Source organism: Equus caballus, chromosome 21, assembly GCF_041296265.1.
Source record: "Equus caballus isolate H_3958 breed thoroughbred chromosome 21, TB-T2T, whole genome shotgun sequence".
Lineage (NCBI taxonomy): Eukaryota > Metazoa > Chordata > Mammalia > Perissodactyla > Equidae > Equus > Equus caballus.
Window position 1 is genome coordinate 31692401 of NC_091704.1, and position 13504 is coordinate 31705904.

Consider the following 13504-nt stretch of genomic DNA (forward strand, 5'->3'; position numbering starts at 1 on the left):
TATTTTTTTGATGGTCATTAGTACAGTATCCTGAAGGTGAAGGGGAGTTGGATTTTGTTATGTTCCAAGATATACTACATATTTCCATATATAGTCTACATGTTCTGATTTGATTATAACCACTTTTTTTCCTAAAGATTTTATTTTTCCTTTTTCTCCCAAAGCCCCCCAGTACATAGTTGTATATTTTTAGTTGTGAGTCCCTCTAGTTGTGGCATGTGGGATGCTGCCTCAGCATGGCCTGATGAGTGATGCCACGTCCACGCCCAGGATTCGAGCTGCTGAAACCCTGGGCTATCGAAGCAGAGCGCGCAAACCCAACCACTCAGCCACGGGGCTGGCCCCCTATAACTACTTTTATAGGAGTAAAAGGGGAGAAAAATCTGGGATTTAGTTTAAGAAGATATTTACTTTTTTACTAAGAAATAAGTTCCACCGTAACTGGTAACTTCTATTTTAGCCTTTGGGCTTATGAAACAATGTGCAGGAAAGCATATAGTACTGCCACTTAGATGATAATAGACAATGTTACTGCACTTGTTTGAAGTACAAGGTATTTTTTGTAGTTATTATTGTGAGCAACTATTACCAGATAAAGTTTTTTTAAACACTGCCCCTGATTTGAGGAGATAATTGCTTGAGAATCAGGAGTTGCTTTTAGTTACTTGACTTGGTACATTTTATCTTTTTCTAAAAAAAGTTTAATTATAAAAATAATACATATTCATTTATGTATTTAAGAAAATCTGTTATAAAGGAAAAGGGGAAAAGAAATCCTCCATAATTCTACTAGCTGAAGATAACTACTGTTAACATTTTGATGTTATTTTCTTTAGGTGGATAGTTTTTTAGATCATTATGAGCAAACTACAAATTCAATTTTTTGCCTTGTTTTTCACTTACTTTTATAACAGATATTTTTGAGTTATTATAAATATCAAGCAGCTTAAATTAAAAGCAGTAAAGCTAAATTTAAAAAAAAGTAGAAAAAGACTTGATCTGAATCCTTGATATTAATTCCCATGAGTTTGCTACTGGAGAGGAGTGACTTGGAAAGATATTTTAAGTCGAATTTATTTATATTAAAATAAGAAGTAGTATTTGGCCAGTTTTTGGGCCTTAAATGTGCTGGTGACTTGTGGATTAATTAATAAAATATGTAGGGGCCGGCCTGGTGGCGCAGTGGTTAAGTGCACGTTCCGCGCTGGTGGCCTCGGGTTCGCTGGTTCGGATCCCAGGTGTGGACATGGCACCGCTTGGCAAGCCATGCTGTGGTAGGCGTCCCACATAGAAGGTAGGGGAAGATGGCACGGATGTTAGCTCAGGGCCAGTCTTCCTCAGCAAAAAGAGGAGGATTGGCAGTAGTTATCTCAGGGCTAATCTTCCTCAAAAAAAAAAAAAGTAAAGGGATTCCTGCAAATTCCTAGGGTAGACTTGTTTGTTTGTTTTTTAAAATAGTTAATATATATACATATACACAGCATCAGATGTAGAAGAGAATTTGCTTTCTGTAAGTGGTTTATGTTTGATATAAGTTCATACACACACATACTTTATAATTCGATGATGAATAATAAGATTGTGGATGATAGAACATTTTAAAGCAGTGACTTTTTTTTTACAATCTAAGGTTCATAATCTTAAAAAAAATAGATTCTGTACTGTTTCTTCATCAGCTAATCAAAAAAGATGCAATATTCAGAAAACTATAGATTTGTATGCTTTTTGCATTAAAGTTTGTTTTAAGGATCCATTTTTTATTTGACACCAAATTTCTTTTCCTCCTCTTTTGGCTTTATGTAGGTTTACCTTGTTCTTCTGCACTTCCTTATACATTTACTTTTGTAAATTTTTACATTCCTAGAAAACGGCAAAAGCTTGAATTTGTATGCAGACTTTCAGAGTAATGATAGTAACAATAAACTTAGTGTTAAATCCCAAATCCTTATGTTGTAATGAATAAGTATACATTTTCTAGAGTTTAAAATGTATATAGCTTGGGAATAGAAAACTCTAATCTGTGTTTAATAGGTTATTTTACATTGAGTTGAGTACTGACTGTGAGTAGTTGCTTTACTTAGGTCCTTATTATTCCATGATAGAACCTTTTAGTAAAAATGTTTAGCCTTAAAATAATAATATAGTCAATGTTTTTTTGTGACTGTCTTATAAAGCTCCTAAAGAGACATTGTCTTATTCACAGTGACCTGAACTGCATCATGACAAACTAGGAATGTATGTGGATGTATGTGAAAAAGGCTTAATCCCTTTATATATGAATTAGTGAGAAACATGAATGTCCCAAAGCAGAATGGACAAAAAGAGCATGAACGGAAAGTTGTCAGTGGAAGAAAAATATTGACAAAAAATATTTAAAAAGATTTAACATTCTTAAGAAATCAAAGAAGTTCATTTTAAAGCAACGCTGAGAACATGCCTGTTACACTGGCAAAGGCAAGAGCTTTCCCAGCTTGTCAAGTGTAGAAAACAGGTATTCTCATACACAAAGCTGGCAAGGGTGTAAATTGATATTAAAAAGAATATATCGTTGGACTTAGAAACTATACTTCAAGCAATTTATTCTAAGAAAATAATAGTTTCATGCAGAGAATTAGTTACAAGAATGTTTATCACAGCATTATTTTTTATAGTAGGAAAATTGGAAATAAATTATTTGAGCTATAAGGGACTATTTATGATTTACCCCAGTGATGAAATGTTATGATCATTCATCCATTTTATAATTTCTGAGGATATTTATTGACATGGAAAGATCTTTATAATTTTTTTTTTTTGAGGAAGATCAGCCCTGAGCTAACATCTGCTGCCAATCCTCTTTTTGCTGAGGAAGACTGGCCTTGAGCTAACATCCTTGCCCATCTTCCTCTACTTGATATGTGGGACACCTGCCACAACATGCTTGACAAGCAGTGTGTAGGTCTGCACCCAGGATCCCAACCGGCAAACCCTGGGCCGCCGAAGCGGAACGTGTGAACTTAACCATTGCGCCACCAGGCCGGCCCCAGATCTTTATAATATGTTAAGTGGAGATGGGAGGGAAAAGAGTACTAATGGTTCTCTCTGAATAGTGGTATTATTAGTATATGAGATTATTTTCATTTTATTTTCTACATTTTCTATTTTTTTCCAACCTTGAACACATACTATTTTTCAAATAAGGAAGGCTATTTTAAATTTTAAAATCCCACTAGAAACTATCCCAATTTCGTTTTGGTAAATGTGAAGTGTAATTGCCTTAACTATATATCCATCTTCACCTAGTTGTTCTAGAAATGTAACTGTTCTGTATGTAGGTTAGTTTTGTCTGTCTCCAAGACAGTGCCAAAAGAAAAGATTCAAATAATAATATTTTGAAAATGTACGATAAGTCAAAATCAAAACTCCTTATTCTGGGGCTCAGCAACCTATGTAGCTGATTAGGCTCTTTTAGCAGTGATGGATTGTCTGTGGGCTTGAGTGGACCTACAGATAAACATACAATTCCTTGAAGATAGAAAGTTTGTCTTGCATGTTGCAGTATAGAGTAATCCAATTCTGATGCTAACCACCCGGAGTTAGTGTCAGACTCCACAGGTTTAAGGTCAAGTCTCCAATAAGACTGCTCTCACTTTAGGTGTCAATTGCAAGTTTGAGGGTCCCCAGGCCATCCATACTTCTGACCAACTGGCTACAAGTCCAGGGGATTCCCATGACCTCCCTCCCCCACAAGACTACCCTCACATCAGATGCTAGCCACAAGTTTGGGGGTCCCCAGGCCACCTGTACTTCTGATCAGCTGGCTACAAATTTGGAGGTTCCCATGACCCCTTCAGGTTTAATGATTCACTAGAATGACTCATATAACTTAAGAAAGCTCTATACTTATGATTACAGTTTTATTATAAAAGATACAAATCAGGACTAGCCAAATGAAGATAGACATAGAGCGAGGTCTGAGAGTTTAGGGGTGCCTGAATGCAGAGCATCTGTACCTTCTCTCAGTTCATTCAGAGCTTGTCACCTTCCCGGCACACTGACGTATTCACCAACCAGGAGGCTCCACCAAGCTTTAATGTCCAGTGTTTTTATTGTGTAGTTATGATTGATTGAATCATTGGCCATGTGATTGAACCTCAATCTGTAGCCCCCCTTCCCTCCCTGGGGCTCACAACCTCATCCATCTAATAACTTGGTTGGTCTTTCTGGTGCCTAGACCCTGTCCTGAGTCATCTTGTTAGCGTAAACTCAACTGTGATCCAACAGGTTCATGGATAACAAAGGTACTCATATTACTCAGAAAATTCCAAGAATTAGAGTCTCTCTTCCAGGAGTCAGAGACAAAGGCCAGTCCAATTCTTTTACACGTCTTTATATCTTTTAATCTATCGACAAGGTACCGTGAACACAGTTCAGCACGCAGATGTTGGTTGATATAGATGTTTGGTGAGGAAGCTTGGCCCTGAACTATCTGTTGCTAGTCTTCCTCTTTTTGCTTGAGGAAGATTATTGCTGAGCTCATATCTGTACCAGTCTTCCTCCATTTTGTACATGGGATGCCACCACAGCATGGCATGATGAGCAGTGTGTAGGTCCATGCCTGGGATCTGAACCCACGAACCCCAGGCTGCTGAAGCAGGGTGTGTGAATGTAACCACTATGCCACTGGGCTGCACTAATATAGATTAATTTTAAGAAGAAGTTTTAGTTTTTTCCCTTCTTTCAGTCTGCCAACCAAAGTTTACTGAGGAATTGGAGGTTTTCTCCCTAACAAGGTTCCTATTGTTAAAAAAAAAAATTATTCTGACTCTTGTTAAAACCGTGAGGAAGACTTTATTTAAGACTATTGCAGTAGGGGTGAGAGATGGAGCTCAACTCTGAATGTAGCAAGGACGTGTGGGGAGCATTTGGGGGTCAGTGGTTGGAAAATTGCTAAGAGAAGACATCAGGGTAGGAGGATTCTTGCTAAACTGACCTAACGGGATTCTTGTTAAAGGCATACCAGGACCTAGACATCAAAAGTGGGGGATAAGGAACTTGATCAGGTATCAAGTATGATCAGATACCACGAGTTGGGGATTCTTGCTAATACTGGCCTTTGTAGGCCCAGCGAGGACGGCATGGACACAGAAGGCCGAGGTTGAAGCCTAGTTGAGAAGAGGGCTCAGAGGAGCCTTACTAAAGTTTGGACAAGCAGAGAGTCTTTGTCACTATTTATTATCATGAATAATGAGCTTCATCCTAAGTCTGTATTATATATTGTTATTAGCTGATGATAGAAGAACATCTGTGTAAGCATATCTTAATGTGCAAAAGACCTTTACCCTAAGTTTGTTAAAAATATCCATTATTTGAAATCCTATTATGTCTCCATTGTTTGAAGTGTTTGGCTATTAACATTCTCTTACTCTAGGATGTGCACTGTTCCAGTTTTTGCTTGGAGATTTTAGTGAAGTCATTCTAGGTGATTATTCTAAAAAACACAGAAATGTCAATAGCCTCTTAAACCAAAATTTAGAATAAAATACTTTGGATTATCCTTTTCAACTGGTGTGGTGTGGGTTAGCATAACAAAAAAATGTCTGGCTTTTATGGCATTCAGCCTTAGTGTTTTTCTAGCATTGTTTATTCCTCAGATTTTTGCTCCAAGTATTATTAGTGTAATAAGTAGATTATTCACAGTATTAAAGGATAACTTGGAAAAAATATTTTTCTATGTTTTTGGTAGTCTAATTGCTTTCAAGTTTATTTTTTAAAATCACTTTTGTTCCTTTTATTAGTGCCCCAGGAAAAAGACAGTACAAGATAACTTTTTTGGTTGAATTGTTATGGAATACTGCATCTGTAAAGTTTGAGATCTGATAATATTTGGGAAGTTGAGGGAGATCATGTACTATGGATACATGGATTTTCTGAAAATTTTTTTTCTGGCATATAGTTTGAAAAATATTTTTTTAAGGTGACTGTCTCGAAGAAGATAAGTGAGGCCTAATTTTTATTATTTTTGAGTAGCTACTTCGATGGTTATAAATTGCTAGTCTTGAGGAAGAAGGTATGGATGAGTTATGATGTTTATTTTTATTAACATTATTATTTTATTTTTATTATTTTTATTAACTGTGAGGTACTATAAAAGTAAAGTGTTATTTATGGCGAAAGTGGCCATAAATACCCTGCTGCACTCTAGGAGGACATTGGTGTTTGTTGGCTTTTATGGCATGGCAAGTCTCTCCAGCCACTCTTTCCCTGTGGTAGTCCAGGAAGCTGGTATCAAAACAGTATATTGTCCATACTTGGTTGTTGTAACCCCTTGTTCCATGTTGACATAGGTGCTGTGCTGCCTTTTCCCAGTTTAACCCCAATAGGCACAAGGCAATAAACTTTACTAGGGAAGGGATGGTCTGCTTTGCTCACCATTGTATCCTCAGTGCCATGCACACTGCTTGGTATGTAATAGATATTTGGTAAATATAGGTAGAAAAATTTAATGAAAAGCTACTAAATGTGAAATGGAATAAGATTGTCATTTATGTTTAATAATAATTACTACCATGAAAATTCAACTTAACTTTTTGGAAATGTGTTTCCAAGTCATCTCTTAATCTCAGATGCCTCATTAAAACAGCTTTTCAGGAAAATAATGGGACACTATTATATTGAATATATATCCTGATTACAGATATCTTAAAATATGGGGGAAATGTCTATTTGAATTAAGAAATAAAATATTATGGAGCTTGGTTTCTTAGATTGGAAAAAAGTTTTATTTTCTTGTTTACTTATTTCCATGTAGAGCTGCATTTCTTGTCTACGTTGTTATAGAAAATACTGATTCAATCACTTCTTATGAGCAGTTGTTCCAGCACTCTTTCTTTATATAATTGTCACAAAATAAAGTAATACCAAATGCATCTGTAAGTAATTTGCTGTAATCACAGATGTTTTTCTTTGTTTAAAACTGCTTTTCGGGGCTGACCCTGTGGCCTAGTGGTTAAGTTTGGTGTGCCTCTGCTTTGGCAGCCCGGGTTTGGTTCTCCAGGTGTGGACCTACACCACTCCTCAGTGGCAATGTTGTGGCGGTGACCTACATACAAGATAGAGGGAGATTGGCGACAGATGTTAGCTCAGGGCGAATCTTCCTTGGCAGAAAAACCCCCCCAAAACAAAAAAACTGCTTTTCATGCTACCTTTGGAAGAGGTAATGTGTAGATTTGGTTTATTGAGTATTTGTCATACATCCATTTTACAGAACACTTGAAAATGTTTTTTGATGAATTTTAATTTATGTCAGATGAACTTAAAGGAAAGAAAAATTATATAAATATTGAGTGTATGCTGCCAATAATGAAAACTGAAGCTCTATTAGTTTCACATTAGCCAAGCTTACTGAATTCCATGGTTATTTTCCTTAAATGCTGTGCTCTTTAGGGGATTCATTGGGAAAAATTGCTGGTCATAAAGTCTTAAAAATAGTTTCAGGGCATGTTATGGAATGCCTTTGCTAAGATTAAGTAGTTAAGAGCTGTTGGTTCACACACCGAGTACAGGTCTACTAAATTAGTAGAAATTATCTTCTAACTTTTCTATTGCATATATCTTGAGAAATCTGCAAGATTTGAATGGGTTAAATATTATTCCTAGATGGTAACTCATTTTTGAGAAGCCCTGAAAGCTCTTACTTCTACTAAATGAGCTTCATCAGTGAATTATATGTGATAAGAAGACAATTGAAATTAAGATGTTCATTTTGCCTACCACCAGCAATTGTCTTCTTATGATCTAAACTTGCAATCAGAGTTACATCCCCCTCCCTCCCTTTTCAAGCAGAAGTTGTATAATTTTTTAATTTGTTAAACATTGAATTGGCAAAATGGCTAAACAAATATATTTTTTATGGATATAATGAGATTATTATACAGTTATTTTAAAATACATGAAAAAGGTCAAATTTATCTCCTTTCCATTAATTCATAACCTTTCGTAAAACAGGACAAATCTTTTTTTTTCTTTTTACCAACCTTTCATCTGAATATATGAAAATATTAACATGATGATATCTGTATTTTTCTGTTGCGGACCAAAGAGTTTGAAAGCAGAGTATCCCAGTATGACTTATTTTGGGAGTGTCATCTGTCATACTTTAGATAAAAGTGAAGTGAAGGCATTTGTGTGAATATTTTGTGAATTTATTTTTATGTTTCATAAATACTATTTTGAAAACTCTAGCTGGGGATGTTGTGTACTTCACCTTTTTGGTCCTTAGAAATTGGTTGAACTCCAGATGTTGTTTCTTTGACAATTTTTTATAATCAAAAGATAAATTTGCACCTTGAATTTGGCAGTGAGTTTTTAGATAACAACACCAAAAGCATGGTCCATGAAAGAAATAATTGATAAGTTGGACTTCATTAAAATTAAAAACTTTTGATCTGTGTATAGCAATAGACTGGGGAAAAATATTTATAAAACGCATATCTGATAAGGGATTTGTATCCAAAATATACAAAGAACTCTTACAACTCAACTATAAGAAAACAAACACCACAGTCAAAAAGTGGGGAAAAGATCTGAACAGATAGACAGCTTACCAAAGATGATGTATAGATGGCAAATAAGCATATGAAAAGATGTGCAATATCATTTCATTAGGGAATTGTAAATTAAAACTGGTGAGATAGCACTACACACCTATTAGAATGGGTGAAATTCAAAACACTGATGACACCAAATGCTGGTGAGGACGTGGAGCAACAGAAGTTCTCATTCATTGCTGGTGGAAATGTAATATGATACAGCCACTTTGGAAGGCAGTTTGGCAGTTTCTTACAAAACTAAACATAGTCTTACTATACGATCTAGTAGTCCTGCTCCTAGGTGTTTACCGAAATGAGTAAAAAACTTATGTCCACACAAAAACCAGTACACAGATGTTTTTAACAGCTTTATTCATAATTGCCAAAATTTGGAAGCAACAGAGATGTCCTGTAATAGGTGAATGGATAAACTGTGGTATATCCATATGATGGAATATTATTCAGTGCTAAAAAGAAATGATCTATCTAGCATAGAAAGACATGGAAGAACCTTAAATGCATATTGCTAAGTGAAAGAAGCCAAGCTGAAAAGGCTACGTACTCTGTGATTTCAACTATATGACATTCTGGAAAAGGCAAAACTAGGGAGACAGTAAAAAGACCAGTGGTTGCCAGGGTTTGGGGAGAGGACAGAAGAGGAGTGAGTAGTTGGAGGATTTTTAGGGTAGTGAAATTATTCTGGATGATGATGTAATGGTGGATGCATGATATTATGTATTTGTCAAAACTCATAGAACTGTGTAACATGAAGAATGAACCCCAACGTGAACTGTGGAGTTTAGTTAATAATAATGTATCAATATTGGTTCGTCAATTATAACAAATGTACCACACCAATGAAAGATGTTTATAATAGAGGAAATTAAGCGTGGTGGTTGTGGAGAGGGAGTGTATCTTTTACTTTCTCCTCAGTTTTTTTATAAACCAAAACTGCTTTAAGAAATAAAGTGTATCAGTGTTTAAAAAAATGTTAAAAAATTTGCTCATAAAGTTTGGTAAAAATGTCAGTGTTCTTTGGCTATATACTATTAGTAATGAGTGCTACAAATGATTATCCTCCCAGTTAGTGAATATTTATTGCTAGGAATTGGATTATCTGATAAGATATAAAAAGTAAAATTTCAGGGCTGCGATTCATAGTATTTATCTATTTGTTAACTCATAAGAGTATTTGTTTTGACTTGAGATAATTCGTTCTTACCAAAGAAAAGGAGTGCAAAATTGGTTGATAGTTTAATAAATAGAATAAACTTTTACTTTATAAGACTTAATAATCTAGTGAAGACTTAAATCTAGAAAGCATGATAGTACTTACAAATTCAGTGCAAGTTTTCTGTATTTTTATAATGGAAAAAAAACCAAACAGGAACTGAAATCTTGTGGCACTTACAGTCCTATAATTAAGAAAATATATGTGTGGGATATATTTAGTGCATTTTATCTAAGGGACCTAAGGGACTGTTTCAAGTTTTATTATGCAATAGATCTTTAATACATTAAAAATGTTTTGGCTCTCTGAAAAATAATAGGTTGAATTTAGAAGCGTCTTTTAATAGTAAAGACTTTATCTAGATACAGGTTCATAGTCCATCATCCAAAACTCTTGAAGCCAGAACTTTTTGAATTTTTGAAAGGTTATATGATTCATATACCTTATGTAACACCCTCAGCAAGGTCTAGGACAGTACCTCATAATCAACACATTAATATTTATACAGTGAAATATGACTAGTCTAACTGGGGTAGGTAAAGGCTAGGGTGGTTCCTTCATTTGTTCAGGCTAAGTTTTGCCATTAGATAAGTTCGGGTTGGGTTTTGGCACCAAATGTTACAAAAGAACTAGGATTTTGAGGGCTTTGGGTCTTAGAATAAGGGATTATGGGCCTTTGAATGAGAGCTGATTTTAAATTATTTAGTTTCTTAGTCATCTTATGTGGTTACTTTAAACAAATACTTGAAAATCCCAAATTTAGTTTTTGTTGAGGAGCAAGACCTAAGGTTAAAAGCATAAGCTTAGAACTTCTTGTGTGAAACTAACTCATTTGTGATTGGAGTGCAGGATTGGTGATGCAAGCCATGAAGAATAAACATGTCCAATGCAGTACAGCGATTTTGAATATCACCTTATTCAGTAATTGTGAAGTGTGAGCAGAAGTAGTGTCCTGGGAAGAAGCCACTCATGAAACACTTCAGTGTTTCCCTTTAGCTACAAATAACTTGTCGCATATCTGGCTTTCTGGAAAATCATTTAATATTCTATTGTAGCCAAATTCCTTTGGGCTTCATCTTTAAATAAGAATTAAAAAAATTCTCCACCATTTTTGTCAGTTATCTTTAAGCTTTCATATTTAGAATAAGAATGAGATAGTATCTTTCTTAAAAATGGCACTTTACTGCTTTGTCATGAACCTGTCTTTCTAACATCAAGAAATGGAATTTTGTTTTACTTGTGGCAAGAAAACTTTTTGTGTTTTTCCATCTGTTTTTGGACTCTGAACAGTCAGCATCAGTTCAGAGCCTGATACTAGGGCAAGCTGCTCGCAGAAGGCAGTTCCCCAGTTGCTGCCTCTCTCGCACCAGGGTAAGTAGCAGCAGTGAGGAATCTTTTTAGTCATTAAATGACTTTCCAACGGCTGTCTTGGCTTAAAGGGCTGGGTGGGGATGGGGGAGATCCAATCTGGGATCTTATTCTATCTAGGGGGAATGTAAGCAGGGGTCACTGGCAGGGCGGTAAGAGCGGGGAGAATGGACTAGTGGTTCACTGATTTTCTCTGGGAGTTTTAAAGCACAATGCACCAATCATGTGTTTAGTTAAATATGCAAATGTGTTCAATCAGATACATTTTTTAAATTTAATTTTTATTGAGTTAATGGTAGGTTACAATCTTGTGAAATTTCAGTTGTACATTATTGTTTGTCAGTCGTGTTGTAGGTGCACCCCTTCACCCTTTGTGCCCACCCACCACCCCACCTTTCTCCCGGTAGCCACTAATCTGTTCTCTTTGTCTGCATTTTTAAATTCCTCATATGAGTGGAGTCATACAGAGATTGTCCTTCTCTATCTGGCTTATTTCACTTAACATAATACCCTCAAAGTCCATCCATGTTGTTGCAAATGGGACGATTTTGTTCTTTTTTATGGCTGAGTAGTATTCGATTGTGTATATCACAGCTTCTTTATCCAATCTTCGGTTGATGGGCACTCAGGTTGCTTCCACGTCTTGGCTATTGTAAATAATGCTGCAATGAACATTGGGGTGCATGGGACTTTTGGAATTGCTGATTTAAAGCTCTTTGGATAGATACCCAGTAGTGGGATGGCTGGATCGTATGGTAGTTCTATTTTTAATTTTTTGAGGAATCTTCATACTGTTTTCCATAGTGGCTGCACCAGTTTGCATTCCCACCAACAGTGTATGAAGGTTCCTTTTTGTCCACAACCTCTCCAACATTTGTTACTATTTGTTTTGGTTATTTTTGTCATTCTAATGGGTGCAAGGTGATATCTTAGTGTGGTTTTGATTTGCATTTCTCTGATGAACAGAGATGATGAACATCTTTTCATGTGCCTATTGGCCATCCATATATCTTCTTTGGAGAAATGTCTGTTCATGTCTCCTACCCATTTTTTAATCGGGTTGTTTGATTTTTTTGTTGTTGAGTTGTGTGAGTTCTTTATATATTATGGATATTAACCCTTAGTCGGATATATGACTTGCAAATATTTTTTCCTAGTTAGTGGGTGGTTTTTTGTTTCAATCCTATTTTCCTTTGCCTTGAAGAAGCTCTTTAGTCTGATGAAGTCCCATTTGTTTATTCTTTGTGTTGTTTCCCTTGTCTGAGAAGATATGGTGTCCGAAAAGATCCTTTTAATACTGATGTCAAAAAGTGTACTGCCTACATTTTCCTCTAGAAGCCTTATGGTTTCAGGCCTCAGCTTTAGGTCTTTGATCCATTTTGAGTTTATTTTTGTGAATGGTGAAAAAGAATGGTCAATTTTCATTCTTTTACATGTGGCTTTCCAGTTTTCCCAGCACCATTTGTTGAAAAGACTTTCTTTTCTCCATTGTATGCCCTCAGCTCCTTTGTTGAAGATTAGCTGTCCATAGATGTGTGGTTTTATCTCTGGGCTTTCAATTCTGTTCCATTGATCTGTGCACCTGTTTTTGTACCAGTACCGTGATGTTTTGATTACTGTAGCTTTGTAGTATGTTTTGAAGTCAGGGATTGTGATGCCTGCAGCTTTGTTCTTTTTTCTCAGGATTGCTTTAGCAATTCGAGGTCTTTTGTTGCCCCATATGAATTTTAGGATTCTTTGTTCTATTTATGTAAAGAATGTCATTGGGATTCTGATTGGGATGGCATTGAATCTGTAGATTGCTTTAGGTAGAATGGACATTTTAACTATGTTTATTCTTCCAATCCAGTACATGGAATGTGTTTCCATCTCTTTATGTCATCATTCATTGCTTTCAGAAAAGCCTTGTAGTTTTCGTCATAAAGGTCTTTCACTTCCTTAGTTAAGTTCACCCCAAGGTATTTTATTCTTTTGTTGTGATTGTGAATGGTATTGTGTTCTTGAGTTCTTTTTCTGTTAGTTTGTTATTCGAGTATAGAAATGCTACTGATTTATATAAATTTATTTTATATCCTGCAACTTTGCTGGAGTTGTTGATTATTTCTAAAAGTTTTCCAATGGATTCTCTGGGGTTGTCTATATATAAGATCATGTCATTGGCAAACAGTGAGAGTTTCACTTCTTCCCTCCCTATTTGGATTCCTTTTATTCCTTTCTCTTGCCTAATTGCTCTGGCTAAAACCTCCAGTACTATGTTGAATAAGAGTGATGATAGAGGACATCCTTGTCTCTTTCCTGTTTTCAGGGGGATGGCGCTCAGTTTTTGCCCATTGAG

At 35.8% G+C, this 13504-nt stretch overlaps 1 protein-coding gene across 2 annotated transcripts in view; it reads left to right on the top strand.

The window, feature by feature from the left end:
* PLPP1 (phospholipid phosphatase 1) overlaps nucleotides 1-13504 on the top strand; it is a 95866-nt gene that overhangs the window by 32929 nt on the left and 49433 nt on the right. The window lies entirely within an intron of this gene.